The sequence below is a fragment of the Sander lucioperca genome, chromosome 13 (assembly GCF_008315115.2).
Source record: "Sander lucioperca isolate FBNREF2018 chromosome 13, SLUC_FBN_1.2, whole genome shotgun sequence".
NCBI lineage: Eukaryota > Metazoa > Chordata > Actinopteri > Perciformes > Percidae > Sander > Sander lucioperca.
Genome location: NC_050185.1, coordinates 8,819,012 through 8,845,014, shown reverse-complemented (window position 1 = coordinate 8,845,014; position 26,003 = coordinate 8,819,012). Strand labels below are relative to the sequence as shown.

The 26,003-nt window shown below is 40.5% G+C and overlaps 1 protein-coding gene across 3 annotated transcripts in view; it reads left to right on the top strand.

Annotated features, from left to right (window-relative positions):
- nlgn2b (neuroligin 2b) overlaps window positions 1-26,003 on the top strand; it is a 156,845-nt gene that overhangs the window by 69,987 nt on the left and 60,855 nt on the right. The window contains exon 1 of one of the 3 annotated variants that reach the window (XM_031319987.2): window positions 11,212-11,983. The exons of 1 other annotated variant lie outside the window; for it this stretch is intronic. The gene's annotated coding sequence lies outside the window, so the exon portion shown is untranslated. Of the gene's footprint in view, window positions 1-11,211; window positions 11,984-26,003 lie in introns of those variants that run through there. One more of the 3 variants, XM_031319989.2, reaches the window with a different exon arrangement.

Genomic DNA, 26,003 nt, shown 5'->3' with positions numbered 1-26,003 from the left:
TGTTAGAGGGTGATCATCACGTGGTGGAGTGTAGTGTAGTATACAAGAGTCTCTTTGTTTTACATAAAATGAGAGAAAAAGAACAGAAGTAGCCAAAAGCTAAAGCATTTCCTGGAATTGCATTGTTCACAGTTAACAAAAGATGGGTTTTTTTAGGCGGTTGAAGCATCTAGGACAAAGTCAATGGCAAAGATAGGATGAAATTGAGTGCAAACAGGCTCTCCTGCAGGCTGGGTAACGTCAGACCAGTAGAAGCAGTGATTGAGTGACGGGGCCCGGGATGGTGTGCTCACTGGGCATCTTCGGGGGACACAGGAGAGGATGGGGCTGTCCTTATATAACTCAAGCTGTGGAAGATCAGGGCATCCAAGCCTGAGTCCACACCACAGCCTGGAGAGGAGAGACAGAGACAGACAGTGTATTGTGAGGGTGGGGGATGGGTGGTGGCAGTTGAGGGGGTACAGCAGAGAACATCCCAGGAAACTCAGAGGCATAATCTTCTTATCCGTGGCAGATTGGTTCAATGTGTGATGTGCATCGTGTGTGTGTGTGTGTGTGTGTGTGTGTGTGTGTGTGTGTGTGTGTGTGTGTGTGTGTGTGTGGTTAAATGTATGTTATGAGTGCATGAGAGGTGTGTTTGTCCTCCTTCAGATCGCCTCCTCTTCTTCGTCCTTCAGACGCTTTCTTTTCTTGTTTGACCCTAACCTTCTCCGCCCTTCCCCACACACTTTCTCCATTTCATCACACACACCGGATCAAGATCCGCTCATCTGCTTTTTCGCCCTCATTAGTGCCTCTTTTTCCTCTGTGTCAGTTTGTTCTTTCCCCGCGATCAGAAGATGAAAGTGACCCAATGTGGAAGGCAGAACGAAGGGAGGTTTCTCTCTGAGATTGCTGGTGTTCCTCTGCCCCCTGGCCACGGTAAGGATTCGTGTGAGAAGCGCGCGGGGGGGGCGGGGCTGCGGGGGGTGCTTTGGACCAGATTCTGCTGATTGTAGGAAATTATATCCTCTAATTTCACCTGCAACTCCAAGAGACAAAGGCCTCAGGGAGAGAATAGGATAAGGAAGTATTTCACAGAGTGATAAGAAGAAAACAGAGAGAGAGAGTGAGAGGGAGGGAGGGAGGGATGAAAGAGGGAGAGAAGATGGACATAGGGGGCATGGGAGAGGATGTAACACTAGAACGAGGTTTGGTGTGAAGCCAGTCAGGGAAGACTCAGAAAGAGGACAGAAAGAAGAGAGGCAGCCACTGAGAAGAAAAGTGGTTCTGCTAAACCAAACCATGTCCTTAAGGATCACCCATCCAGCTTTAGCACACATGCACGCACGCACGTTAGCACACACACACACACACACACACACACACACACACACACACACACACACACACACACACACACACACACACACACATCCATGCACATCCACGCAACACTTACCCACCTATACCCTCACTTTTCATCTTAACACCTTACTAAAGCACCATTTGCTTGGCCGGTCCCTGTGTATCCTCCCATCTTCCTATTGGATCCTGGTTTCCCTCTCCTCCTTGATAGTCTTACTCACAGACCGTGACTATCTCCCGCTGACAGAGCCGCCACAGGATTAGAGGAAGCTGTGGAAAGCAGAGCGCAGTCAGCCAGCACCTCCTGCTGTACACGGATTGCAACTGACTCGCTGGTCTGCTGCATCCTTGAAAAACACAGCAAGGGCATTTCTCAGTTCACACACCACAATATTCTTTCATCCACCTTTTGGTTTTAACAATATGGGAAAATAAATTCAGTACATGTCGGCTTCAGACGGAATGTGAAAAAGATGATAAAAAAGAAGAAAGTTATTCACTGTGCATAACAAACTGCATTCGTACTTCTCATCTGCATTATGATAAACCTAACAATATTATTCTGTATCAGGAAATGCTCACATCTGATTGGTGAGCCCTGAAGGTGACACAAGATGACTCACGCTTTAAAGTGTTATCTACTGATGAAATTATTTGTGGTATTGTCAATGCAGGCAACATTATTTCTGAAGAATTTCACATCTCCAAGCGAGTAATAAGACGTAGAGCTGAAACGATTAGTCGATGAAACAATAAGTTGATTGACAGAAAATTAATTGGTAACTATATTCGTAATAAATATACTGTTTGGGTCACTTTTCAAGCAAAAATGGCAATGCTGCCACTAGCTTATTAAATCTAATTGCTTCTTTTTCGGTTCCATATTATTGTTAATTGAATCTCTTAAGGTTTTGGACTGTTGGTCGGACAAAATAAGGTATGTAAGATGATATTTATGTAATGAATATATCACCTTAAGCTCTGTGAACTTGTGATGGGCTTTTTATTTTACAGTTTTCTGACATTTTAAAGACAAAATAACTAATCTATAACGAAAACAATCCTTATTTGCAGCCCTTTTTTTGTTCTCAAAGACCAATAAAGTACAAATAGTGACCGTAACATAACAGCCCTTATTCCCTTCAATGTGGAAATATAGAATTAACCGAGGGGAGGAAATCAAATATATTTAATTTAAATGTGGTCATCTACTGTACTTTACTAAATCAATGGATGACCCACATGCCCTGTGTCCCATCTGTGTTACACTAATACAGCTATTAATAACACATTGCTCTTCCCAAATCATCATATTGTAAAGTAATCTCAGTATCCATATTTAATCCAGTCAGAATGGATTTTGACTCATTTAAAAGGTCTTTGGATATCATTTGGATACAATGAAGAAAACTGGGACACGGCGGTGCATGCAGTACCCTCTTTGTTTCACAATTCTGATTCCAACAGCTGCCTCAAGCCGAGCTCCTCGAAACTAGACAGCTAGATGGTGTTTTTTTCATGCAAAGCTTGAGACAGCAGAGTCTTTTCTCTGATATTTAATGCTCTCTGAGATCTGACAAATGATAAGGCCACCACAGCTCTCTTGACTATAGAACTTTTCTTGTTGGCATGTGCCTTGCATCAAGTGTTAAAACGTACTGACACAAATGGTCAAACGTGTACTATTGCTCCGTTTTTTTTATTGCAGCATCCTTGCTGGGCCTTATTAGTCGTGAGTCTATGGGAGTGAACAGTATGATCAAGTGCTAAGTAATTTAGAGAAAGGAGAGTGTTGGAGCCGGGGAGACAGAGAATGAGAAGCTGAACGACAGAGAGTGAGCTTGGCAAAGCTACAGCGTTTACTGCAGAGGTTTTAAATCCTTTAACATGATTTCCCTCATCCTATTAAAGACACAGCTATGGATAGGGAGACTGTAAAGTGTTGTGTACAGGAGGGAGGGGGACTGAGTGAGAAGGAGAGAAAGGGACGGCGAGAGGCAGGGAGAGATTAAATGGGTGTTAAATATAGGGAACATTCCAGTCCCATTTCAATCTGCAATCAGGCTTCTGAATGTTCTCTCTGTCATCTCTTGTAGATTGGGCTAGATGACCTTTCATTATTATTATCATTCCTTATTCTTCACATGGACATCTCCCTTTGGCTATGGTTTAGTCAAAATGTTTTGAAAAGGCACCAGTGGAGGATTTCTTCACTGCAAACCACCAAAAAAAAAACAACAGAGTAATACTGGCTAGAGCAAGGTTAGTCTCGCTTTGCCAGACCTTCCTCCACAGCGCTGTGGAGGAGGGTCTGGCTAGTCCACACAGCATTCCGAGATGGGAGAAAAACGTGCTCTGGTTTATTGGCATGTCTTTAAACCAATCATAATCGTCTTGGGCGGCGCTAAACGCCATACGGCGCAACGGCGTCTCTGCAAAATAGACTCGGGAAGGAACTTGTTTTGGTGAAACATGTATGTTCTAAGGTTGTTTTAGTCGTGCAACAGAAAACTCAGATTGGACAGATAGTCTAGCTAGCTGTCTGGATTTACCCTGCAGAGATCTGAGGAGCAGTTAACCATAGTCCTCAGAAATCCACCGGAGTTTAAAATTACAACACAAAGAAAGCCCAAGGTAATGGATATCCGGCCTAAATGAGGGACATTGGAGTAATCCCGGAAGTGGAATGTCGTGTATATAGACTAGAGCAAGGTCAATCTTTTTGGGTGCAAGGACACTTCTGCAGTGGATCTATATTAGCAGGTGTATGCGGATGACAACATATGGACATATTGTATTTGAACTAGCATATCTATCAAATTCATTTTTGTTGTGAAAAAAATATTTGCTTTCCACGAGTTAAAAGTAGCTGTAATCAATATTGTTAGAATAACAATGTATCAAATGACAATGTGTCATTTGATACATGGTAGTGATGAACCTGAAGAGGATTTTCACCCAAATCTTCAGCTCCCATCGGCTTTATGGAGCTTTATCGTGAGTCTCAGCTCATTGTTTAGCTTTCCGGCCCACAACTTTACCGTTTTGGTTCACTCTCACTCTCTCATAGCATCGGCTGCAGCAGGCAGCTGTTTTCAGCTAAAAAGCTCTAAGAATCCACTGTTCACTGCCTGCTCAGCACCAAAGGGCAGACAGACAGAGTAAGCGACTAGCTGGTGAACAAAGTGGAGCATTTAGCAGCTAAAGGGCCAGATACTTCCCTCAGGAGCTGAAAACCAAAAATAGAGCAAATTAAAGCTAAAAGGTATGTTATTTTGTATTCTCATTTGTTTCCACTGCCCTCAAGTGGCCAGACAAATCTGTCATTGCCGGTTTAATTACCAAAATGAATTATTATTATGAAATATTTTGATACTGGGGTTGCTGGAGAGCAGGACAGAGCAGCTAACGTTATACTCTGACATAACCCTGGACCAGGTTCCACACAGTGTGGAAATACAGTAAGTGGATGTGAACAGGGCTCATGGTGGAAGAACCATTCAGATCCTTTAGTTAGTATTATCAGCACAATGTACTTAAAGTATCAAAAGTAAAACTCTACAGTAAAGTGTTCCCTGCCAGTGTCGTTAATATTACTGCTGCATTATGGTGAAGATGTGAAAGGTTATGCTAATTTGAACTCCTACTGCTCTGAAAAACACTTAATCTTTCAGATTATCAGAAACATTAAAATTCAAAATGGTAGTTTTCATTGGACAGGAAGGGTATGAAAAATGATAAACTAAAAAATAACTTGTCAGACAAATGTAGTGGAGTAACATGTACAATATTTCCCTCTGAGATGAGTCGAGTAGAAGAACAGTATAAACTTGCAAGAAATGGAAATGCTCAATAAAGTACAAGTACCTCAAATTGGCACTTAAGTACAGTGCTTGAGTAAATGTGCTTAGTTACAGGACATTGCATCAGTGACAGGATTTTTTATAACGTCACCTGTAACCCCACAAACTAATGTAGTTAGTGAATTATATGCTCCTTGGCCTCACACTGGATAGTTTGTAGGCCGGACATACTAACTATTACAGCATAGAAAAACAGCCACTAATTGAACACCAATGTAGGGGACTGGAAAGTTGAAGAAACAGCTTTTTTTGCTGTTAATAATTTCAATTATCATGAACGTTATTAGAGGGCTTGGCTAAGAGAATACTATGTGTGTTATGGAGTTGTTTTCCTCTGCTTTATCTCTTAGTTCCTATCTTGCAACACCTCATCATGCACTATTGCCTGCCTAACCAACAAATTGTCTTTGCATTAGCCACATGTTATTGACTATATTGACCAACATTCATTTACCCTATGACAGTGTCAACTGAAAACCAGGTCAGAGCAACTGGATACATCAGTCATTAGTTGTTGGTTATAGAAAATCAAATACGGAAAAAGAGGCAATGAGGACAGCTAATGAGAGTCTGAATGATGGATTGGCAACAAAATAGATGTTCAGTCAACACAAGATACTTTCCATAATGCAAGGATTACACATTTACTCAGAACAGGACACAGACATAGTATGAAGTGAGGCAGAGAAAATAATTTGTTTCAACCTCCCCACTGTCACTACTATATTCTATATAATACAACATAAAGCTCTGAACTTGTTCACTGACTTCTCTGACTCAATTCATATGTTTCTCTGTCTGCCCTTATGAAAGCCATCAAGATATCTTTCCTGCGGCAGTTTGGCTGTTAAGTTAATGGGTAGGGGCTCGTTAAATCTGTATTTTGTATTTTAACTGCAGTTTTATAAATCTATTAACTGGTCTTAGCTTGTTGATTTCTGACTTTACGATCAGATTTTTACAACTTTTAGTTGTAGTTTTATATCTTGTCAGCTTCACACTGCTAGCTTCCCTTCATGGATTAATCATCTGCAGACATATAATTAAAAAAAAATCTAAATTAGAAAGAAAGGAAAAAAAAAAATGTAAGTATACATAGAGATGTTTCTAGTAATGATGGATTTTTGTCCCGTGTTTAGTTGATCACAGTCAAAATATCTGAAATTCTATAGCTTGCCACAGATGTTAGTCTCTCGTTAGCAGCCATGGTTTGCTTTAGCTGTAGCTTAAAATGTACATGTCTGAGTTTGATATCTTGAACCCTAGTGGTCAAGTATAAACTGCCCTTCTACACACTACATCACTATATACATTTTTTTTAAGAGGCTGTGGGCAATACTGTACAATTTAGAGGCCTGCAGACTTTGCAAATATAAAAAAACAAAACAGAGAAAAACATTCCTCTGTGTTGTGCTCAGAATTTCACTCTCAACCTTAGGAAGCATTACAATGACACTATGTATTCAGTTCATACTCTAAAGGTTATAGTCCGTTGTATTAAAAAAAAAAACAGTAAATGTCGGCTTGAATTGTGTCCTTTAAAAAGAAAGAAATAATAATCTGAAACATCAGTGCTGCTCTGAATGCCTAGAGCTGCAATATTGACTTTTATCCAGCAGAGTGAGCTGTTCTCCAACAACTGAAGAGTGGAAATGCGTCATGTCTTCATGAATGCATCTCTGAACTGGATCCTGTGGCTTCACTCAGTCTCTTTGGTGTTGCTTTGACACACAGATTTGTAACCCTCAGTTAAAGCAGCAACCTTGTCTCCTGATTATCTATTAAAGTATCTATCTATACTGGGCTTTTGATATTAGCTTTTTTGGGACAACATTGAGGTATACCAAGTGCAAACTTCAGCACGCCATGCTCCATTAAATGCACATCAAAGGCATTCATACTGTCCTTCTGCCTCATCAATTCTTCCAATTACATACCACATCCCCCTGCATTTCAAGTCTTATGACCAAAGACCACAGGAGCAGAATGCACAACCTTGATTTAGGAAACAATGAGCTTATATCACCCCGCTGAATGCAAGCCTACAATTTATTTCAGCAGTGCTGTGTTTGTACTATTCTCCCACCAAGTCAGATGATGATGAAAAGCTTGATCTTGTGATGAAATCCTGAAAAACAACACAAAACACTCACAGTTTGTGACAGAAAAACTCCAGGGCCAGTCTGGACATATACTGCTTTGTTGTTAATCATATTCAGTAAGCAGATGATACTCGTGCAGCTGTTGGCTCTTTAATCTCCTCCCTAACCTATGATAAGTGGTCCGAGCCCCAGGGACCTTGGCACCTACAGTATCTCCCCTCTCATTCTAACTCGGCACCTGGGATTTGCCCTCTGCATGAGGACTATAGAAAAATGGTTTTCCTCCATACTGACCCATAGGAAGAGGTTGTTGTTAACAGCCTGTGGCATTTGAGTGAGATTCTGCTCTCAAGGCTTTTCTAGCCCTATATCATTACTGTCAGTTATTTATCGACACAATAATGTCTTTTTTATTAGCTATCAATTTCCAGCTTGGTTTGACTTGTTACTTTTCTTAAAGAGAGTTTCTGACACAATATTTGATTTCAAATTTGTTAAAGAAACATTTTTCTGAAAGTATGTGTTCCTTGTTAAACTCTTATCTGAAGGAAAAAAACAGTAATTCAATTAACTATCTTTTTGATGCATGTACAGTTGAGCTACTCAACAGTGACAACAAAATAATACATCTTTCTGAACATAACTTGGAAACTAAAGCAAACACTAAAAACTGACAAACCATTCCATCTGGGGCAGTTTTAGGTTATGTTACAGTTATTTATAGGCTACTTGTGATAGTAGAAAAATAGTTGTAAGAAACAGAGCAAATTATAGTCAAATACAAGTGCAAGCTAAATCAGGTGGATATTTATTAATTATGTTTTCACAATTAAATACAATTGTTTTTGCACAGTATTTATGCACACTTACTGTTATTAACATGTACAGTAGCACCACTGTACACTGAAAAGTAAAATGGTGTTTATGTAATAAAAACATTGTGACATTAATTGAGAATTTGAGAGTTTGCATGTAATTGCATGTATGAAATCTGTTGTGAAATTTGACATTGAGTGAGATGTGCAGAAAAACCAATGCTTTGTACTGTGGATCCAATCAAACTAATGGCTAAGTAGACTCTGGTATCCATTTATGTATGTATCTATCCATCCATCCATCCATTTTCTGCTGCATAATGTGGTTTGGGTTGTGTGGGAAGCAGGCTAAGTAGCCCAGATGTCTTCTTGCCGAGCCACATCTTCTACTTCCAGAGACATTCTGAGGCATTCCCAGGCTAAATGGGATATTTCATCACTCTAGTGTGCTCTGGGTCTGCCCTGTATCACCTCTCAGTTAGACATGCCCAGGGGATATCCATTGAGGTGTCCCGGGGGCGACCTCATCAAATGGTTTAACTGCCTCCACTGGCTACATTTGGCACAAAGGCACATTGGCTTTGAGCTCTTTCTGTATGTCTGAGCTCTTCACTTTGTTCCTACGAGTCAGTCACCCTGCACAAGGAACTTGTTTCAGCCACTCGTAACCTTGATTTCAGCATCTCACTCATGACCGTAGGTGAGAGTTGCAATGTTGGAACGTGGATCGATGACTGGTAAATTGAGAGTGTCACCTTCAGACTCTGCTTCCCCTTCACCCGCATCACTGTGGACGTCACAGTGATCTGCCTGTGGATCTCATGCTCCATGTTACCCTCCCTAGTGAACAAGAACCCAAAATACTTGAACTCTCATTCCAATGGAGGCAATCCACCATTTTCCAGCAGAGTTACCGTGGTCCAGTGTTGTAGTCGAGTCACCAACTGTCGAGTCTGAATCAAGTCTCAAGTCCCCAGTAATCAAGTTTGAGTCCAAGTCACCAAAGAAGAGAGTCATCGTCGAGTCTGAGTCGAGTCACCGTTACCTGAGTTTGAGTCTGAGTCAAGTTACAAGGCCAAAGAATAGCGACTTGAGTCCGAGACCAGGACTCGAGTACTCCATCACTGCCTATTATACATAAAAGTAATCAGAAAATCCAACTTCCGAGTCCTATTTAATGAATTGTTGAGTCCAATTTCATAAAGCCTCGAGTCCAAGTCATTAGTGTACAAGTCCAGAGAATATCGACTCGAGTCAGACTCATGTCCGAGTCCAGGACTCAAGTACTCCATCACTGCCATGATCACAGTGTGATGAAGCTCACAGTAGTAGGATCATATTTAGTTACGTAATTAAGAAAATGTTCACTCATTTGTTCTTTAAAAACATACATATCGACAAATATAGAGATTGCAGTCTAGTGTAATTGACAAATTTCCCGTTTTTGCATGTTCAGCTGACCCGCTGTGCATCGACAAAAAGATTATCTGGGTTACACTCACAACTGATTGGAATTAATGTGGCTAGAATCAATAATTGTGTATTAATAGATCAAATTACTACTTGTCTGTAAGAGGTGTCGCTCGTAGTGATGAACACTAATTATAACACGACTCAGCAGTTTGCTTCAACTCTACATTTTAGCATCTTTCAGTTCATTTTTTGGGTTTTATGGTCTGCAACTTTACTGGTTTGTTTTACTCTGACTGCTCAACCCAGAGATGGGGACTCGAGTTTGAGCCTCAGACTCGAGTCACAATTAAGTCCCCATGTGACTTTAGACTTGACTTGAGACTCAACCCCAAAAGACTTCAGATTTGACTCGGACTCGAGATGCGGGACTCGTGAACAATCTTCATTTTTAGGAAACATCTGATGAGCTGAATGTTATTCATCGGAATGTTATTTAGCTGAATGTTATTCCCCTCCCTGCTTGACCTATTACCTACCTATGTAACACGTAATACATAACATATCTGCTTCGCAAGGCCAAACGTGAGAGTAGAGAAACAAACATATTGGCCGCACCGGCAGCTGCTTTGCTATTCTTCATAAGCTTTGGCTTTAAATCTTCATACAAAAAGGCCCATTAAAAAAAAAAAAAAAGTTGTTGATACAGCACTCATTACAACCACGAGACTTGACTTGGACACTAGCTCGAAGACTTGAAGTGAACAGCAGACAAAGTTAGTGTCTAGCTGGTGAACACAGTGGAGCATTTAGCAGCTAAAGAGCCAGATATTTCCCTCAGGAGTTGGTGGAGAGCAAAACAGAGCTAAAAGAGAGTAACTATTCTAACAAATGTATTCGTTTGACACGACTTCAAATTATGCTAATTTTGCTTCATGTCTACTATGTGTAAACACTAGACAACTGTTTGCTAACAGCTCCCAACATTAAGTCATAAGGTGATAATATGTCACCAATTGTACCAATTGTACCAAGTGTACCAATTGAACACTGTCTCCAATTTTCCCTAAAAGTCCTCTACAGGAAATGTACAGTTAAATAACAAATCGGCTCCTTTACAGAAAAAAATTAAAATCTATAGGACCTATACCAATATAAATAGGCACATGTGCCTATTTATATTGGTATAGGTCCCATAGATAGAAACATACTGCAGTATGTTTCATACATTATATGGAGATATTGAAATATATAGTAGGAATAAATCTTAGTAGTTGTAGTTAGTAGTAGTAGTTGTATCTTTTATCATTATTTTATTATTACAAGTATACTAGGCTAGTGTACGTAGCGTTATAACGTTGTGAAATGCACAGAAGCCTCGCGCCAAAAAAAAGCACACACAAAAAAAGCATCTGACGTCAGCCTGGTGCAGATCCTCATCTAAAAACAATCAAAGCAAATCCCTTTTTTCTTCTTTCACATGACGGTTTCAGCAGAGAAGACACATGTTCATTAAATTATGCGTCGCAACCCTCGTCATGACAACTAGCAGTGAGATTGAAATATTGCAAGTAGTGTCCTAAGAGCGAGAGAGGCAATGAAACCGCAGAGAGAGAGAGAGAGAGAGAGAGAGAGAGAGAGAGAGAGAGAGAGAGAGTTGAAGCACAAGCCGTGGGATCCTCTTCGGTGCTGGCATCGGGCTTTAACATAATATCACTGCTTCCTAATATTTCAAGCACTTATGGTGCTATTCTAACACCATGAAGCCTAAACGGAGGCTCCCCGCGCTGTTTCTCAGTCTGAGCCTCTATTTTCTGTGAAGTGCATCAGATAGCCTACCAAGTGAAACCAAGAAAAAGAGAGAGAGAGAGAGCACCACGCAAGCGCGCAAAGAAGAGATTGGACACCTGATTTTGTGGGGTGTCTTTCTAGAGCGCTATTTCACATTTTAAATCAAACAATCCGTGTTTTTGAAGGCCCTCGCGGTGCCGTGGGGGCACATACCGTGGATTATTATCAGCATGGACAAATGGGGGAGACGCGCAGAGTCTTGACGCTATAGCGTTACGCATTTATTTTACTGTGAGCGCTTTTTTCTGTTTGAATCCCACTCGCTGCTGCATCTCAACATTGTAAAAGTCCAATATCTGTGGATACGGAACAGAGCTGGGTGTTGTCAGAGAGGGATGAGAGGAGGAGGGGGCAGTATGAGGTGTGCTTTTTTTGGAAAAGCCGGAGAAAGACGGACACCGAGAAGGTGTACTGATGTGCGAAAGCCTGCGACGCGTTCCCCGCCTGAGAAATAATCGCGATCAGGGAAGAAATGGCCTAGTTAAAACATCATAGACACACCGGCAGAGGATAGAAAAGAAGAATCGTGTTTAGATGGACGGGCCATCATCATCATCATCATTATAATTCCTGTGCTGGCATCGAGTCTTTTTAGGTAAGCCATATGTCCACCGCTACCTCCTAAACGTGACTGGAGATTTTCTGTCTATCATGAGTTTTATGTGTACGCAGTCTGTACGCTTTGGTGACTTCGCACATTGCGCACGTTATCCATCTTGACGCACTGTCACAATTGGGGATTGAGATTTCAGTGTAAATCCTCGTGCCACTTTGTTGCTATAGCACATATTTTCTTCCCTTATGTGGGAGCCTTCGATTGGCCTTGCCTGTTGATAAGCTGTCACATCTGAACATGATCACTCTGTGCCTTCAGCATCAGTATTCTGTCGTTTTAACCATGCTGCTAACGAGATGATATTCGAGTGATTTCATTGGAATCAACTCATCATGCAGGCTGTCAATTAGACGGCATGCTCTTCTCTATTGGGCTTCAATAGTGTCCTCTTTCCCTTGGTATAGGTTTTATTTTGATAACGCTTTTAGTAATTGATGGCTGTATTACCGCTTGATTAGACACACATGCTCTGCTGCAATAGAACTCATTTCAACCAGAGTGCCAGGTCTTGAACTCAGAAGATGTGTCCTGTCTCATGAACAAACCCACAACGCACTCTGACACACACACACACACACACACACACACACACACACACACACACACACACACACACACACAGCCGGTGCCCTAGAAGATGCAGATAGGATTGTGAATTAAATGCACACACTCTGATGATCCAGGGAAAGGCTCCATTAATATTCAGTGGTGGTTGGGCAGTGCTCAGTTAATGGCAGACAACAGGACCTCTGTTCTGACAGGTCATGGATGAGAAATGGTACATTTTTATTCTGAGGGAATTTTTTTTTCTTCACTGATTTGAAGTCTGTAGCTATGGACGAGTGACATTTAAAATCCATCAGAACACCTATAAAGTGATTTTGGAGATTTTTGCAGAATTTGGTATTACTCTTGTTCATGTACTGTTGGAATAGTTGTGATTGCTTTCTTAAGCTGGCATCATGTCAATCTGGTTACTGGCATTTGGGCACTTACTCAGATAGAACAGAACATGGCTGAATAATTGGAAGACTTGGCATGGCATGCATATATGCCATACCTTTCCCTAATCCAAATGTTGTAATTACATAAGAGAAGAAAAGTGCATAGAGCAAAGATTGGGCAGAAAGGTTCCCAGAATCCCAAATTGAAATGTCTCTTGGGAACATTTAAAACCTGTATTCCTTCCAAGATAATAATTTGATTATCTATTGCTGAAATGGATCCATTCTGTGTCTAGTTATTCACTTGAAAGTGGGCCTGAAAGATTTGGTGGCATTATATTGAAGGATGATCCTCTGCTTTACAGGGATGTAATGCAGTGACATCACACATACTGTAATCAACCAAACAGCAGTTAATACACATACTGTAAATTTTAAAACTGCCAGCATTTTTGTTTTAATCTCCAAGAAGAGATACCGACTGCTACCATTCCCCGAGTACTGTATCCAATAAACTACAGCAGAGGGCCAATAAAGCTAATATTGTGGTGAGCAATGGAATAAAAAAGAAAGAATGTCGGCTTAATGGTTTGGATGACAACATGAAGTGAAGACTTACAATCTAGAACAATACGTGTTAGGTATTAATGTTTAATGAAGTATATTTGGGTGAGCAAGGTGAGTGTCCGAAGGTGTTCGATGTGACATTCTATCTTCCGTAAACAGGATCAAAACTGGAGCTTTTGTAAAGGAGGACAGGGGTGTTTTATAGTTTATATACATAAGCTGTATAGCTGTTTTTGAGAGAGAGAAGCCTCGGCAAATATCAGTGCTTATTTCCATCACCATGCCCAGCATTTAAAAGGGACATTCAGATCATTTTACATTGGTATTGCACTGTCCCAACTTTAGGGTATTGTAGTTCTGGTTCATTACATTTTTGGTTGAAATGGCTGTACTCGATATATAGAACATTGATATAGCAGTAAACAAATATTTGCTATGGAAAGATTTATAGCCAGTTGAGTAATGGCTCCCTGAGCAGAGAATGATGCTACGCTTTGTGTGTGTGTGTGTGTGTGTGTGTGTGTGTGTGTGTGTGTGTGTGTGTGTGTGTGTGTGTGTGTGTGTGTGTGTGTGTGTGTGTGTGTGTGTGTTGTTTAACTATATTCGTGGGGTCCAAAAACCGGGAGTCCAGTATACTTGTGGGGTCTGGACAGCTTTGTGGGGCCAAAATGCTGGACCCCACAACTTTAAAGGGCTGTTTGAGGGTTAAGACTTGGTTTTAGGATTATGGTTAGAATTAGGTTAGGGTTAGGGTGAGGGTAAGGGTTAAGGTTAGGCATTTAGTTGTGATGGTTAAGGTTAGGGTAAGAGGCTAGGGAATGCATTATGTCAATGACGGGTCCCCACAAAGATAGTGCCACGCGCTCTGTGTGTGTGTGTGTGTGTGTGTGTGTGTGTGTGTGTGTGTGGTAATCTGAACTTCTTTGTTTCTATAGCCGGTCCGGCCACGCATGCATGTTAGTGCATGTGAGTGCCTTGTGCGTCAGTATCAGGCGCAGACGGCCGTGACAAAGTGTTGGTGTTTGACGAGTTGGGGAACAGTCTGTGAGAGCTGTGTGGAGGCAATCCCAGACTTTTTTTCCACCTGCATATCGATTACAGCCCCTTTTTAAAGATTAATTTAAAATTGATGACCTTATTATGGCAGCAGTAAAATAAATTAAACACTTGCATTCCTTATTAGGACTTTGATATGGGACATGTCAATTTTCATCTGCCTCATTTCTGTTAGCTGCTAACTGATGGCTCAGTGCATGGTTGTGGATTGAAGTGCACACAGTAAACTTCAACACAACACATGGGTCATATGCGGACCATGAGTTTTCCAGTTGGTGAAATGCCCTTTAGTCAGCTCTCTGATGCTGCAGTGCTGTGTGGATGAACTACATTTTTTCCATTTTATAAACCAAATGTTCTGTTCCACTGAGTCAATAAGCCTTGCTTTGAGATAGAATGAGCCAATATAAAGACTTACTTTATGTTAGAAGGCCGCCGGTGCTGTATGGGCATAGGCCTCTTGGACTTAACAACTGCAGCTGTAGGATGTGCGTTATACAATTTAGGTGGTAAGTGATGGTAAACTAAAGTGGCACTTGCTTCTTCATTTCACTGTGGCCATCTGAGTAGGAACAAAAGTATGATTAATAGGTGTTTTTACTAGGTTTAAGTTATTTATTCTGCACAGAAAAGATGCATGAAAACACATGTGAATATGCTGTGATTTATCAAAGGCAGCTACAGTTTTATTGTATTCCAATTGTGCATACATGTTTTACTTCAGCTTGTTTGTATCTGTCTGTGATTTGGTCACTGCTTTTTATCACTGTCCATTTTAAATTGAATGGTTTTAGCACTTTCAGTCCTTCCAAATTATGATGCTACCAGAGTATCTTGTCTTTCTCTGTAAAAAAACAAAAACAAAGCTGTGTCCAAGTAAATGTTCTCACAAACTCCTCATACCAAAAACATTACAAGCTGTGCAGTGCCATTGTGCTGCCATCACGTCAAGAGGCCGCACTGGAAAAAAGTGTTAAGAAACGAGTGGTCTCCTAGCAATAACGGATTCACACTTTGAAAAGTGCAAAAATATTATGTATTCTCATCTAATTATATATCCTCATATAATACAGTTGCACTCAAAGTGCCTTTGCCATATGCTTTTAATGAACAGCAGATCCAGGCTGTGACTCAGAGGAGGTTGGAGAGATGTTCTGTTCTCGACCATAACATCATCTTTGCAGGGATCACTGGTGAAGTCAGTCTGCTATTTTAAACCCACAGATCATTTGATGTAATAGTGATCCAATCGCAATGTCCACTCTATAGCGGAAACATCGAACCATTGAAACATTGAAATGGAAATTTAAGGGATAAAGGATGGGCATCACATGACCAGGGGTCAGGTATTTAATTGGCAGTTGAAGTGAGGGCCCAATTTAATAATTAAAAATGATTGCTGTTTGTACAATAGTAATACTGTTGTATCAAATTGTCAGCATGCCAGCACCTTCCATGAGTTCTATTTTTTCTGGGCTTGTTTCTGAGGTTTCCCATCTCATTTCTGTTTTTCATGTCACAACACTATGAAGTGTGGGTCAGTCCCTTGTGTCTGCAGGATTGTGCACTTGGTCCACAGGAGAGCCCTCTTGCTCACCAATTTTTTTTAGTGTTGGAGTACCCTAAGCCCTTAGCGATGTAACAAGAACATTCATCGAAATCTGTAATATCTGTTGAACTGAAAGTTTGGACATTGGGATTGGGCGTAAGTTGTAGTCTCACTGCTGCACCGGCAACAAGTCCCACTGACTTGCTGTCCAGAAAGCTGCACATTTATAACACAAAGACAGACACATAAATATGAGACATTACGTGTGACTTTTAAGGTTGAGCACTGCCATGTTGTGTTTTTTGAGTTTGTACAGTTATCGTGAGGCAAGAAAAGCCAGGCGGAGTATGAAAATTCAGCCCATATTGCCCAATATTTGACCAACATGGAGGCATGGCAGCTGTTACTATCCATACTCCATCCTCTCTCCATATGACCAGCCTAGTTTCTCACCAAGCTACCGTGTCTTTACATAAAACATTTAGTGTATTTAGGGTTAATGGTGTGGCTGCTGTAATGGAGGCTTGACGATTTTAATTTCTGTGTGAAGATGTCAAGTCATAGAAAAGGGAGGTTAAAATGACCCAGCACTCAGTCACATCACAACCAAGGAGGAGAAAAGCAAGAGAATAGCTTGACCTGACCCATTATCCGTGAGCAAAGTAAAGCTGGAGGAAACGCCTGTGCAAATGCCATGGTAACCATCTATTGTAACCTCCTTTGAACAATATCTCATAACAGTCATCCATGAGATAAGCCAGGATAAGTGCAGTCTTGTCTTGCAAAGTATGGGAAGAATATCACACCAAAACCCCATTAAAATATCTGGTACTTTAATGTGTCTTTTATTAGCACGAGCCCATTAAACTGAGACACGTGACCTTTCCTGAATTGCAAAGTTCCACCCTTCAATTCATTAGACAGGATCCATTAAGCAGCTGTAACACTCAGTTCTCTGATATGTTTGGGGCAGTGATACAGAAGCTCGAGCTGGCATTCAAATATGTCATGTATTCTCTAAAAAAATTTTGAATTCATAATTCACCTTGCTTATGACACAGCACACGTTGTTAAATGTTAATAACCAAATGTTAATAACCATACCCCCACCTACTCCCTACACCTAATGCAGAAGCGAAGTGTCGCAGAGTGGAAAAAACACACACAGTATGTCCTTCCTGTCTTGGGAATGGCAATGCACTGAATGCCTTTTGGAAACCCAGTATAGCTATTGTAATATAAAGGTAAAGACACTGAAAAAAATGAGTGAAGATTGACATTGACTGAAAACAAAAATAGGCACTTTGTGTAGTGTGGTCACTGATTCTGTGAATTTTCTCAATCATCATCAACATAAGCCAAAAGGCAACGCAGCTGGATGTAAGATGTTAGACAACGTAATCCACAGACATTTTAAGACATAGCTATGCTAGACAAGCACTGAAATGAATGAATTTTCAAATTCTACCATTGACATTGACTATGTTTACATGCACATAATATTCCAGTTTTTGCCCTTATCCCGAAAAAGACGATATTCCGACTAAGCTGTTTACATGGCCAATGAAAGTGAATATTCCACTAATATTCCCACTTACATGTAGCCGTGCAAAATACGATTTATTCAAAGTTTTCCAGCAGTGGAGGACTTGTTGGACCGTGCAAACACAGCATCCCTCTTTCATTCCTTCAACCAGCTTCTTGAAAAGGTCAGCATAGCGATGTGTGCGCATATTAGGATTTTTGACTTTTGCCCAAAAATCATATAATCGAGGTTTGTTTGTTTATTATTATATAATATTAATATTCATTTATGTGTGTAATAGAGTGAGAGAGTGACGGTGATTACCGGTAGCTTCAGAGCGAGTAGCGACTCTAGAGTCATAGTGAGAGGAACAAAGTGTCTCAACTGTTCTTTCTGATCACGGTGAGACATCTGTATCAGGAAAGGTAACCCTCTCCTTGATTTCACGTTGTTTATGGAGAAGGAGAACCAGGAAATAAGTCAGGGAAAATGCAACGCTACCACGCTACGGCCGAGCGAGAGTTACTTATTTTGAAATGCGTGAAAAAGCCTCGGAATCTGAATTGAAAACAATGTTTACAAGCAAACACATTTACAAAAAACAATGCCCAAAAAAGGATTGAATATTAAGGGATGCCTAATATTCGTTCGAATATCAATATTTTTTTTAAATATTCAAATTATATTTGAATAACGGAGTCAAAGCCCTAGCACATATCCAAAAACCTGTTGATATCCAAGTCTTTGATAATGTTTAAAAGTAGCTGTGTTTTTCCTTCTTATTGCGTCTGCAGCCTTGCAAACTGTTGGCTGGTTGGTTTGTGTACAGCAACCATAGCAACGCACAGAGCTGACCATAAACCTGCAGTAAAAACCCAGATTGAGACGCATATTCCGAATGTGCTGTATACATGTCCAAAGAATGCCTCCAAAACCCGAATAATACCGGAATATCCCACGTCTTAATCGGAAAATGCCATATTCGGAAAAGAGCTATATTTGGAATATCCAACCATACATACCATACATGACCTGTATCAAATTCGGAATATTGTCATATTCTGAATAATAGTGGAATATTGGTGTGCATGTAAATATACTCACTGAAAATGGTGGGCATTTTGTCTCAGAAAGGTGCAAAGACAAGCCACAGATGAATACTCTCACAGTATGTTATAATGGAATTTGCCCTGCTGTCCAAAGAAAAGAAATCCCCCTCCAACCACAGTCAGCTCCAGAGAACAGTGGAAACAGTGCATCGGTAGATTATTCTGAAGTTTATATGCTTTAAATACGGTAAGCAGGTAGTAAAAAAGGCACATCATCAGACATTTAGCAGGAAAAAAACTCAGCAAGCAAAACAGGTTAAATATGAAAATTACAACCTATTTTGTTGTTGTTTTGATTTAATTAAATTTTTTGAAGTTTAGTTAATTAAAGGTCAAGTACAGTATTTGGAACACCAAAGTAGCTGCTCTGTTGAAGCCCTGTGCCAAAAACAGGCATCCCACAAGGCTCTACACCTAAATGGTAAGCATTTTATATGTTGTGTAGTGTCTACTGTGTGTTACATAACATCAGCTGGTCTGATTCTGTGATTTCTGTTGATCTGGGTATAGTTATTGCCACACACTGTGAATTCTGAACTGCTCATTTGGCCCTTATATGCCAGGACATTTACCCATTTTGTTTAGTGAATGAAGGATTGGTTTCTGAACTGTCAAGTCAGAAGGCTAGTGGTTCATATCTCCGTTAATCTTAGTGTTGGAGATGTGAAAAGTTCTGATTATTCAAGATCTCTGCAGTAGTCATCCAAATAGACAATCATCATCCACCCTTGTGTCTGTTCAAATAAACTGGGCTCCTTTCCCTCCAACTCCCACAATGTGGAAATACCAGGGGAACTATGTTCTCAGAGGCCGAGACCTCTAGTTTGAAGGCAGCGCAAAGGGTTGGTCTGCAAGTTTCACAGACAGTTGCAGAATAAAATGTGTTATTGAATTAGGGAGGTAAAAAAAGGAATTTCAGAAATGAATTTCAACATCGTAAAACAAGACAGAATGAAGCAGGTTACAATATCAACTTATTAAAGTGAATTCTTTAAATTTTTTATGGAAATCTGATTTTCAGACCTCATTATGACACTGGCAGATTGTTAGTGTTTCCTTAATAACTTTTGTAAACAGTGGGGGCCTGGAGCCTTTTTTGATATGGTACATGTTTTTTTTAAAGTAGCCAGCCAGTCAGCTGGGTGGAAGTGACCAACAGGGTACACTGACAGGACAGATTTTCTTAAAATATGGGCACCTCTTGCTTTCTTTAGCAATGGTGCCATATTACATGCTTACTAAAGGCACAATAACTAACACAATAAGCAGCCGGGCTAGCGCTAGTCCGTCACAATAGCTCTCAGAGCTTCTTTTTATTTTCTGTGTGCTGGGCCGTTTAATCATGAGCAATGGCTGTTGGTTGCTTACAATGTGAAATCTTCATTGGATTTTTCGTGTGCCTGCTGTAACTGTCTAGTAATTAATGCCCATTGTAAATATAACTTCATAGTGTCCTAAAGCTATATTTTTTCATTATATCCAACAATCCGTCAAATCACTTGAACTTGGTGAACATAGAGATCAGTTGTAGTGAAGTCTAGTACATAACCAATGGGGTTACAGTGTGAACTGCTAAAACCACTACTTTGTTCAGTGCTCTTGCAAAAGGCCAGGCAGTTCAGTCAGACATTTACATCATTCAGGATGATTTATTGCAAATAGATGTCCAGATGCACTTGGTGGAAAAATGCTCATTTGAGGGCGCCCAACAGATGAATCCAGGCAGCATGGGAGAGTCCGTGTGGCGTGAGACCCATAACAGAAGCAGTGACATGAATAATCACAGGCGTAACAGTGTGAGCTTGTCAGATTATCAAGACCACCTAATTACCTTTTTTTTTTATCTGATAGGTGATTGTTAGAGTCAGCTGATACTTATCAGCTGATGGCATGCAGGAACTCAGTGCCAACATGATGCTTCATTCCGCTTCATGAGAACATGAGTCCATGTTTGAAAAGCCCTGAACATAAATATGTTGCAAATAACAATCTGCCGATATATTAACAATCCTTCCTCTAATGTTGTATTTTGGACTCTTTTTATATTCAGTTGTCAGGCTTAATATGGCTGCATACTGTCTAATTTTAATTTGAGGTTTCATTGCCTTAAATAGACAATTGGTGCTGATGACATGTTGCTGTCTACTTTTATTGAAATATTTTGCTCAGCGCATTGTATTTGTCCTGTCACTGTATGGATTATTAAATTAAAGAACAGAAGAAAAAAAATCAAATATCATTAACCCTAACACCGTATAGAAGAAAAAACATGCATCAAAATTTAGCAAGCTACAAAGTCTTGTATGTTTTGAAATGACTTGTTCATTTTAAAAGTCAGTACTTGCACTGAAACCCAAATTTACTCAAATGAATGATGAGTCTGAGTCAAAATTCCCCAAGTGTGAGACAATAAAGCAGGCTTATGTTCCAGGATGCCTTGCTGAACTCTTCTGGCTAGAAACAGAAGCCAGTCAGCTTTCCCCTCCCGGAACAGATGAGCAGTGTGTAGCTGTTGGACCAGCTGCATAACTTTTAGATGATGTTACCCATTGCTATGATTGTCTGTGGTCAAACATAGTGCACCTGCTATCTCCCACACATTATAGCATACAAGTTCTTCAAGTTTCCATTTGTGATTGATCCTCTATTCAAAAATCTGCAAGGTTCCCCCTTTGGTGTGCAGCTAGAGTCCCAATTAACAGCAACAGCTCCTTCCTTATCCCGTCTGTACAATGTCCCCACCTACATGAGGTTAGAAGGGCCTTTAATATGGCTGTAGGCAACCTATTATAATATTGATTTACCCTGTGTATCCATTGATTTATGACAAGAGTGTAATAACACATGATCTACAGTATGCGTTGCATCTTAAATAGTTTTATAGATTCACCTGCCTGTTTTGCCATCATTACATATTTCAGAAATTATAGATATAAAACAAGCTGCATGGCAATGCATAACTAAAGAAGTAGAGGAAAATACATTGCGATGGGGACCTTGGTCAGGAACATCAATATTGGACGATTCTGCAAAACCCTTGATTACATTCAGAGATTTTCTTTTTCCATCCAATGTCAGCATTTTTAAGAGAAATTATTCTCTACAATCAGCACATGGCAACTATGCTGTTTTTAACGATAGCAAAAGACTATGGTTAAAATACGGTTCAGTTTCGGACAGTTTCAATGTTCACAGACTTGACCGGTCACTGAGAAGCTCCGCGTCAGTCTGGCTTTTCACGCATGTGCATTTCCCGATCCACACTTCATGATCGATTCAGTTGGTGGAATTTGGGGGTCTTTGTATTCCTTTAAACACAAATTATATAACTGTGGGTAATGGTGCATTTCCTCACACAACCTCTTATTAAAAGAAGCATCCATTTTGTTCTTCTTTTCCTTCTTCTTCTTCTTCTTCTTGGCAAACCAGCTAGATGTGCATACCGGTGCACCAACTATACCGGAGTGTGGAACAACTGGACCATGCGTAGTAGGTGCTTTTTATTTTGTTTTTTTTGGGCTGTACATGGAAGGTCCACGATGACCATGATGACAATTACATTGCGTCTCCTGTGGCTTCGTCACAATAAAAGCCGCTCTGTGTTTCACCAGTTTAAATTGTTAAAATTGAAGCAGTAGGATGTTCCGTTTGCATTAACAGTAACTTAATACAGCTCTGATATGTTGTAAAGAGTAAATATTACACAGTGACGCTGGTATCAATGTGATAAAATTGCACTGGATACATACTGCATTGTTCCCTGTGAATTCCTTGTGTAGGTAGGCAATTTCAATCCAGCGCAGGAATGGCGGACTCTGCCACTACAAATAAAAGCTACTATATACTGTAGAGAGGTCATTTTTACTGAATGTATACATTGACTGGCTATTGCGGAAAAATGCCAATAGGGTTTGATTTAATGAAAATCTTTGGTTAGGGAGAAAATTCAGTTGAGAATTAACATTTGCCTTTTTATTAACTCAAGATACGGGGGGTGTAGCAAACTAAAACTCTTTAAGAGAAACAACGAAACAAAAACGTTAATTTGTTATTCTTGGGATCCCCTGTCGATATTGCAGGAATAACTGCATTTGCACAGAGCTTCTCTGGTTTATTTTCAGAGAAAAAGGGTGGTGTGTTGCCAAAGAGGAGAAACACTATGCAGGTTATTATCCCAGCCTTTTCTGAAAACATTTTAATTATTAATTTGTTTGGATACTCAGAACACAGCTGGACTACAGTGCATTACCACACCAGTTAGGGAGCTGGGTGTAGCAGCAGTGAAGGACACAAGCTAAACAAACAAAAGCATGGAAACCAAATGGACGCCAGTTACTCAAAGAACAACAAGCATTAAATCTGGGAAAGGGAGATGTTGGTGCAGTCATATCAAAAAGAACTTAGAGCATCTGCAGTCCAAAGGCGTTCAACTTTCCACTTCCCCTCACAATTCTTTCAGCTCAGTGGAGCTCAGTCATTGTACCTCTTAACTCTCTCATGCATGATATCTTTTGTATTGGACAATTAAACATTTAACTTAATAAAACACGGCAGTCCCACAGACTTTACATGGATGAATTTTGTGATATACTTAATTTTCTGGTGTGGAGTTTTCTCTAAGACAGGGCTGGGCAATACGGACAACACAAATATCACTATTGCTGACCAAATACATCAATAGTATGATGATACTTGGGAAAGTTACATAAGTGTTTTAGACTCTCAGGTGGCCCTGCAAGAAGACACAATGGACATTTGTTTTTTTAGAACTTTCAACATAAAATAAGCTCTGGGGACCAACCCCAAAATGGATGTAATTATGTGAATGGACTATTCCCATTTTATTCATCATTTTGCAAATTGTCTTCCTGTAATAACATATTTGGACAAAGGCTTATATAAACCCCTGCTTTTATTCAATATAATTATACAAAACATGCTGCCTCCCTCAACTTCTCAACAGCTGGACTTGGACTGTTCTACACAACATAACAAACTAACCCTAACCCTCATCTCTGATGTTAAGGACTTATCATTATTCAGTATAGTCTGATATGCAGTACTGTATAGCACAAACCTACCTTGCATTATAAAGGACTTTGTTGATGATGGTTTGAATAGGGTAATGATTATAGGAGCCAAAGTGATGGTTTTCAAATGACAAAAAGGTTGTTTGTGTGGGCTACAAATCATTGTTTATGATTCATTTTAGTGAAATTGTATATTAGGTAGGGGTGTTCCATATCATAGAGTTCACGAAAATACCGGTATCTGAATATATGAAAAACAAATCAGATTGTGATAATGACAATATTCCGACTTGTTGACGTTGGGGTTAGCCAGTTTAGATGTACACTTTTTTGTACTATTTAAAGGTAAGGTAAAGGTACTTTATGGTCACATACACGTACATGTAGCGACATTCCTTTTCTGCATTTAACCCATCCCTCAAGGGAGCAGTGGGCAGCCATTTACAGCGCCCGGGGACCAACTCCAGATCTGAGCCAGTGCCTTGATCAAGGGCACTGACTGGAGAACCTAGTACATGTTTTTTGATGGTGGGGGAAACCGGAGCACCCGGAGGAAACCCACGCAAACATGGGGAGAACATACAAACTCCACACAGAAAGGTCCGGAACGACCTGGATTTAAACCCAGAACCTTCTTGCTGTGAGGCCACAGTGCTAACCATTGGGCCACCATGCAATTTATATTTTATACAGAATGTTTTTTTCACCTACTGGTGGTATCCATTTCTCCAGCAAAATCCAAGTAAAGTAAAAGTAATTGAGCAACAAATTGAATATACATAATGCAGATTACAATACTGTAAGAAAGCAATGCCTTGACCTAAAATAGTCGTGCACCGACTCCCATTTGTCGCTATTAAACAAATGGCAAGGCAAGTTCAACACCCTAAATATTACAACTAATGCTGCACAACTTCCAGGCTTACAGTGCAGATCCACCTGGCCGTGCGACGCTTCTGTCGCGCTCCACTTTATTCCTATCAGTGCAGATCCACTTTGGCAACACGACTGAAGCGTGGTGTCGCGACGTAATACATCCATGGTTGATGCTCCACGCCCTTGACCGGCAGCTGATTGGACGAACGCGTCACGTGGGTCTGGCTCCTCCTGAATTTCAAAATGACCATCATGGCAGCTCGTTGAGAATACGATCTCGTATTTTACGAAAGATTTTCTTCTACTTCTATTAATTAATTTGCCTAAAGATGGGCATCGGCCAGCTTTTTTGACGCGCAGCATTTTTTCAAATGCAGCACTACCTTCCCAGGATGCTTTGCGGGCGCGTTAAACTCACTTGACGTCACCCATAGGAATAAAGTGGAGCGCGGTGCAACAGAAGCATCGCACGGCCAGGTGGATCTGCACTGTATGGGTGACGTCAAGCGACTTTAACGCGCCCGCAAAGCATCCTGGGAAGGCGGCACTGCATTTAAAAAAATGCTGCGTGTCAAAAAAGCTGGCCGATGCCCATCTTTATGCAAATTAATCCGTTGAACACGACACGACTATCCAGTAGAAGTAGACGAAAATCTTTCAAACTAACCTTTGTCGATCTGAAATGAAGACAGATTCAGCAACTGTATGGCCTATTTCTCGCTTAAAATGTTTTCAGAAACACATTTCGGTGAACTATTTTCGTAAAATACGAGATCATATTCTCAACGAGCCGCTATGATGGTCATTTTGAAATTCAGGAGTAGCCAGACCCACGTGACGCGTTTGTCCAATCAGCTGCCGGTCAAGGGCGTGGAGCATCAACCATGGATGTATTACGTCGCGACACCACGCTTCGGTCGTGTTGCCAAAATGGATCTGCACAGGTATTTGCCCTTAAACTATGGGTTACCCTTCATACCCTCTGCCATTGTCCATGAACCTTAACAGATAAATCCAAAGATTCTGTCTCATTACATCTACATATCACCCACTGTCACTAATATAAGTCTATGTTCCCACCTTTCTGTTGCAATATTTGCCACTTCATCTTAAATCTCACACCACTTCTCCAGTACAGCCCTTATCTGCCCACACTGGTGCAGTACTGTATCCACAATGCAGCTGCTCTTCCCTATTTCCCTCACTGACTGCACACTCCTGTAATAATGAGTATTATTGTGTGAATGTGCTATACGGTGTCAACCATGTGTGCTTTTTCCAGCCTCGTATTTCTCTGTACTCACGTTATCTTATGTAAGAATGAAGCAGGTGTGGCTGACATG